Raw genomic sequence first — 6,988 nt, forward strand, 5'->3', positions numbered from 1 at the left:
ACTGCAGCGGCAGATCAGCTAGCAGCTGAGCACCACCAACACCCTAGGGCCTAGGCCCAATTTTTCTGCAGTTGTAAGACAGTTGCAGGCATGCTGAATATTTGCTAGCGCAGGGTTCAACCTGTGCACTGCAGGTAGATTTCTTTTAGCACACGGGGGGGCGAATGCCGCTCAACCCTATCCACTCTATGTGGCTAACATGTATAAGCTGGCCTCAGCTGCATCACTTCACATGCCATGTCTTCTGACATGTTTCACCCCACCCACCGGAGCTTAGTCACAGATTTCTGTTATGGTCTTTGGGCACCACCAATGCTCAATTTTTCTGCATAGTGACCCAAACTAAATTTACAAGTGCTGCTCAAGGCTCCCCTAGGTCCTTTGATGTGGCAACTGCTTGGAGTGCAGACAAGGACAGAGCTTGTCCCAGCTCTAGACATCTAATGGAAAAGGGAAAAGCCCAGGAAGTCGCACATTTCTTCAAAACCCCATAAAAAAAATAAAAAAGTGTATGACAGCCTCAGCCCAGGCTCCAACCACATTCCACTCCACCCATGGGGATTAATTTTTCTTCAGCTGTGTGACATTTGTACAAAACAAACAGTTTCTACATCCATAAAATACATTTTGTAGATTTATGTGATAAACCCTTTCTTTACCATCCCCATGTCACATTATTCAGCTCCCGTCCAGCCACTGTATAAAAACAACCTCATGGGAGCAGTGCCAATGCAGCTGGATGTACCAATACGTCCTCCTGCATCGGCCACTGTGGGTGTGCGCTCTCTATAGAGTGGCCAGCGGCACAATCTGTGACCCACGGTGTCCAGTGAATTACTGATTGCAGGACCAGGTCGTTGTGCGCAGCCCTGGTACTGCGATTAATCTCAGCGATCAGTCACAGTAGTAAACAATACTGTTATCGTTTAATACTGTGTGAGCCCTGTGATTGGTCACCGCCACACCAGTTATATTGTCTATAATCACAGCTACACCAGTTACATTGTCCCTGATCACTGCCACACCAGTCATACCATCCATAATCACTGCCACATCAGTTAGTATCACAATAAGGACTTGTTCTCATGTGTGATGCTCTCTGAAGAGCCATCTGTGTTTGGATGGCTCTTCAGAGAGCATTGGCCAGGCAGTGAGCAGGCATTGTATCACCTCCTTACCACCAGCTTTATTCCCTTGAACCCAGCACAAGCAACCCTATTCACTTGAATGAGTCACAATCCGCAGGTGTACAGGGGGTATAATTCCTGCCTGTGTATACCCTCAGCTGCTGCAGATAAAGGGGAGTAGTGGTTGAGGGGTTATAAAACTGCAACTCAACCACAAGGTTTTACCACGCCCCAACTTTCATTGTGAACAAACCCTATTAGTGCAGCCAATCACAGTTGGTGTCCCTGATTATTTCCTGTACTAACCTTGCCCTGTTTATTGACCATGTTTCTGCCTGTGCCTGAACTGACCCACCTGCATGTCTGACTAGGTTTCTTCGAGACACCAGTCCTATCCATATGCTGACAACTGCACTCCTGGAGCCACAGGAACTATTTTTCTCTTTTTTACTTCCTGTACTTCCTGGCCAGTGAACATAGCATTCATGGGGGGAAATCCCATACCAGTAGGCTTGCTTGACTTCTAGTAAATAGAACTGCTATAAACAATGCTACACTCCCTAAACTCATACAGGAGGTGACCCTTACAGTACATTTGTGTATCACAGAAATCAACCAGATACAATATTTACGAAAGTCAACTCCACTTTGCACTAAAAGTGCAAAGTACACTTGAAATTGCACTTGGAAATGCAGTTGCTGTAGATCTGAGGGGAATATCTGAAATGAGGGGAAGCTCTGCTGATTTTATCATCCAATCATGTACCAGCTAAAATGCAGTTTTTTATTTTCCTTGCAGATCCCCCCTCAGATCTACAACGACTGCAGTGGAGTCTGATATGGTATAACAGACAGAGGTGAGGTACAATTCTTAAATATGGTATTGGGGGGGGGGGGTCCCAAATTTGGTGTAGGAGAGAAGGGTAAAGGTACAAGCTGGAAGGGAAGAGGGGGGACCTCATATATAGAAAAAGCCATAAGCCTTCCCTCAGCCAGAACACTGAAGCTGTGTCGTGGATGGGTCTTTCAGCATGACAATGACCCAAAACATTCTGCCAAAGCAACAAAGGAGAGGCTCAATAAAAACCACATTAAGGTCATGGAGAGGTCTAGCCACTCTCCAGACCTTAATCCTATAAAACATTTATGGAGGGAGCTGAAACTTCGAGTTGCCAAGTTAGGTTTTTCTTTGGGATCAAATACTTATTTTACTCACTGAACTGCAACTCAATTTATAAAATTAGTATTGTGATTTTGTATGGATTTTGGTTGATTCTGTCTATCATTTAAAATACACCTATAATGAAAATAATAGACCCTTCATTTCTTTGTAAGTGGGCAAACTTACAAAATCTGCAGGGGATCAAATAATGATTCCCCCCACTGTAAGAGAAAGAGAGGCAAGGTACAAGTTGAGGGGGAGGTCATTTCATATAGGCTAAGGGAAAGTCATCCTATATGGTATTTTATAGGAGAGAGTTTGAGATACAAGCTGGGTGAGAGGGGTGATCCTAATACATGGGAAATATGAGCAAGGGGTGAGGCGCAACCTCATATACAGAATAGCAGACAGGGGAAAGAGTTCTCATATATGGTATTGCAAAAATGGGTGGAAGTCTTAATATATGCTATAGGAGAGAGGGGGCTCATATATGGTATAGAAAAGAGGGCTGAGGTACAATGGGGGGGGGGGGTGTAGTATAAGAGAGAGGTACATGCTGGGGGGGGGTCTCATTTTTGGGAGAGGAGAGTGAGATGAAGTACAAGATGGGGAGGGGTCTCAAAAAAAAAAAAGAAGTGCAAGTGGATCTAGTAGAGAGGGGAGGGGAGAGGTGCAAGTGGATCTAGTAGAGAGGGGAGGGGGGAGGTGCAAGTGGATCTAGTAGAGAGGTGCAAGTGGATCTAGTAGAGGGGGGAGGGGGAGGTGCAAGTGGATCTAGTAGAGGGGGAGAGGTGCAAGTGGATCTAGTAGAGAGGGGAGGGGGAGAGGTGCAAGTGGATCTAGTAGAGAGGGGAGGGGGAGAGGTGCAAGTGGATCTAGTAGAGAGGGGAGGGGGAGAGGTGCAAGTGGATCTAGTAGAGAGGGGAGGGGGAGAGGTGCAAGTGGATCTAGTAGAGAGGGGAGGGGGAGAGGTGCAAGTGGATCTAGTAGAGAGGGGAGGGGGAGAGGTGCAAGTGGATCTAGTAGAGAGGGGAGGGGGAGAGGTGCAAGTGGATCTAGTAGAGAGGGGAGGGGGAGAGGTGCAAGTGGATCTAGTAGAGAGGGGAGGGGGAGAGGTGCAAGTGGATCTAGTAGAGAGGGGAGGGGGAGAGGTGCAAGTGGATCTAGTAGAGAGGGGAGGGGGAGAGGTGCAAGTGGATCTAGTAGAGAGGGGAGAGGAGAGGAGAGGTGCAAGTGGATCTAGTAGAGAGGGGAGAGGAGAGGAGAGGTGCAAGTGGATCTAGTAGAGAGGGGAGAGGAGAGGAGAGGTGCAAGTGGATCTAGTAGAGAGGGGAGAGGTGCAAGTGGATCTAGTAGAGAGGGGAGAGGTGCAAGTGGATCTAGTAGAGAGGGGAGAGGTGCAAGTGGATCTAGTAGAGAGGGGAGAGGTGCAAGTGGATCTAGTAGAGAGGGGAGAGGTGCAAGTGGATCTAGTAGAGAGGGGAGAGGTGCAAGTGGATCTAGTAGGGAAGTGAGGGGAGAGGTGCAAGTGGATCTAGTAGGGAGGGGTGCAAGTCGATCGAGTAGAGAGGGAGGGGTAAACATCAATCAAGTAGAGAGGTAGAAGTCGATCTAGTAGGGAGGGGAGGGGTACAATCTGAGAAAAGGAAGGGTGGGGGTTACTCATATGATACGATACAACAGAGAGGGCTGAAGAGAAGCATCCTCTATGGGAAGTCATGTATGTGCCATGTTTCTAGTCCTACTTCCCCCAGTGTCCTCCACTCCCAGCACACAGTGTATACACAGCCCACTGGAAGGAATAGGATTTCAGTAGATATCATGCACAGCGCTGAAGAAGAAAGCCATTTCCAGGGACAGCCTGTACTGACAACCCTAGCGAAGCCTACCCAGGCAGACAGCTCCACTGAGACCCACAGCCTCCACCCAACACACAGACATATTTACCTCAGCGTGCCCCCAGAACCTCCTCCGGTGCTCTCACTCCGCCCTCATTGTCCCCCAGGTCGGGGGGAACAGAAGGGCCCCCCAAAGTTGTCGGAACAACACGGCACCTCCAACTCAGCCCTCGCCCGGTTCCAACTCCGTAAACGCCGCTGGTTTTGTTGTATTTTTCCTCCTCTTCAGCCGCTCAGTTTCCGTTCCTGCTTCCGGCATCCGGTGACAATCCGGCGACGTCACTCTCCACCTCACGCTTCTATTTTTTTTTTTTTTTTTATTATTATTTCTTATAGATGCTTTATTTAAAAATAACACGGCTAGAAATTACCAGTGAGGCTAGGGCTGGAGCTTCCCCTCCTGGCTGTGACATTCATTCCAGTGTATGTGAGAGCAGAAAAGGGAGGATACACGCAAAGTCCCAGCTCTGGTCATGGCAGAGAGGAACTCCTTAGCTCCAGACTTTTCACAACACATCTATCATACAGTCAGGTCCATAAATATTGGGACATTGACACAAGTCTAATCTTTTTGGCTCTATACACCACCACAATGGTTTTGAAATGAAACGAACAAGATGTTCTTTAACTGCAGACTTTCAGCTTTAATTGGGGGATATTTACATCCAAACCAGTTGAACAGTGTAGGAATTACAACAGATTGTATATGTGCCTCACACTTTTTAAGGGACCAAAAGTAATGGGACAGATTAAGAATCATCCATCAAAATCCTTTGCAGTCAATTACAGCCTTAAAGTGGTTGTAAACCCTTACAAACCACTTTGACCTACAGATAAGCCTAGATTAAGGCTTACCTGTAGGTCCAAGAAATATCTCCTAAACCTATATGGTTTAGGAGATATTTGCCTGAAGACAGGCACCGCTGTCTACGGTGCATGCGCCGTAGACAGCGGCGAGCAGGCGCACTGAGCGCGGCATTTCAAACAATGGAGCTGCCGCGCGTGTCGGCTCCCATGCGCGGGAGTGACGTCATCGCGGCTTCGCCGTATGACAGCGGCGGAGCTGCGAGACCCCACCGAAAAGATGGATGCGCCGGACTACAGGGGACAGCGGCGACTTCGCTGGCTCCTGTGTCAGGTAAGTGACACATAATGGACTACTATGCGATGCATAGTAGTCCATTATGCTTTGCCTTTGCAGGGAATGAAAGAGGACGTAAACTTATCAGGGTTTACTTCCTCTTGAAGTCTGTATAGACATCACCAGACACTGGGTTTCATCCCTGGTGAAGCTCTGCCAGGCCTCTACTGCAACTGTCTTCAGTTCCTGCTTGTTCTTGGGGCATTTTCCCTTCAGTTTTGTCTACAACAAGTGAAATGCGTGCTCAATCAGATTCAGGTCAGGTGATTGACTTGGCCATTGCATAACATTCCACTTCTTTCCCTTAAACACTCTTTGGTTGCTTTCACGGTATGCTTCGGGTCATTGGCCATCTGCACTGTGAAGTGCCATCCAATGAGTTCTGAAGCATTTTGCCCAATATGAGCAGATACTATTGCCCGAAACACTTAAGCGCGCAGATCTTGGCTCCGCGCATGCGCAGTTCTTCCAGGGTACTGTCGGAACGAATGCACGGTTGACCGCGCGCGGCCATGTTTCAGGTATCCTGATGTATAGTGCGCATGCGCGGGGTTTTTCTATGCACGCACTCAACTGCAAAAGAAGCCAGCCTAAAGTGAGCAAGGCTTAAAGTAGAACTATAGGCAAAACTTTTTTTTTTTCATTTTGAAAAGAGCAAGGCAGGGTTATATGACACAAGCAACTATTGCCATCTAAGGTCCTCCGTTGCTGGCACACAGGCAGCTCTTGTACACCAATAAAGTACATTTATCTTGCACGCATGTAAACATTAGCATATTTACATGCATATTGCATAAAATACAGTCGTACCCCATGATTCCCAATGAGTACCATTCATATCTGTGCACTTCAATTCGCACCGACTTTAAAGTAGTCCCTGTGGGGGGGGGGGGGGGGTGACCAGAAGCCAAACCTGCATGGACGTGTGAGCTGTTAGCTCTCTCTCTGCCCACAGCTACATAGCCTGCTTTGGGGTCTTTCTTTCACGCACATATGGGTGGTTCATAAAAGACCCGCTCCATAAGACCCCGGGAATCGTCCCAGCCACCACCCGGCTCCTCCACCACCATCAGGGGATACCTCACAAGCCCCGACCATGCCAGCCGGCGGGAATCCCAGGATGGCACTGGCATCCTCCTCCACAGCCGCCGTACAGGCCTCACCGCCAGGAACGTATGCTCCACCGCATCCATGGAGTTTCCCCGCACAGGACTGGACAACGCCTGGTCCGTGTATAGCTCCGGTCGAAGCGGTGAGTCTCCCTCACCATCCCACTCCCCACGAGGCGCCACCTCAGGGGACTCAGCCTGCCCAACTAGGCCTCACTGGAGCGTCCTGCACACAGTGCACGGACGCCTTCCCCAGACTCCTGCGCACAGCCTCAGATCCAGGCATCTCCGCAGAACCCCCCAGCTCCCTTTCACTATCAAACAATCTAACAAATACCCTGGGGTCCAGGAGATCTTGCGGCAGGCAAGGAAAATCTCGGCCCATTTCAGAAGATCTTACATGGCCATGGCTCGCCTTGCTGACATTTAGCGGCGACACAATCTGCAGGTCAGACGTCTTATTTGCGATTGTCCGACGCGATGGAACTCAACCTTCTATATGCTTGATAGGCTGCTCCAGCAGAAACGTGCAGTTAACATCTACCTGTACG

At 48.8% G+C, this 6,988-nt stretch overlaps 1 protein-coding gene across 1 annotated transcript in view; it reads right to left on the reverse strand.

The window, feature by feature from the left end:
* The window catches only part of PIK3CA (phosphatidylinositol-4,5-bisphosphate 3-kinase catalytic subunit alpha), a 163,561-nt gene extending 159,105 nt beyond the window's left edge, over window positions 1–4,456 (reverse strand). Inside the window, exon 1 of the mRNA XM_077487936.1 lies at window positions 4,237–4,456. The gene's annotated coding sequence lies outside the window, so the exon portion shown is untranslated. The remainder of the gene's footprint in view (window positions 1–4,236) is intronic.
* Window positions 4,457–6,988: the final 2,532 nt, after the last annotated feature.

The sequence above is a fragment of the Lithobates pipiens genome, unplaced genomic scaffold, assembly GCF_037356315.1.
Source record: "Lithobates pipiens isolate NorthernLeopardFrog02 unplaced genomic scaffold, aLitPip1_a1.2 Scaffold_18, whole genome shotgun sequence".
NCBI lineage: Eukaryota > Metazoa > Chordata > Amphibia > Anura > Ranidae > Lithobates > Lithobates pipiens.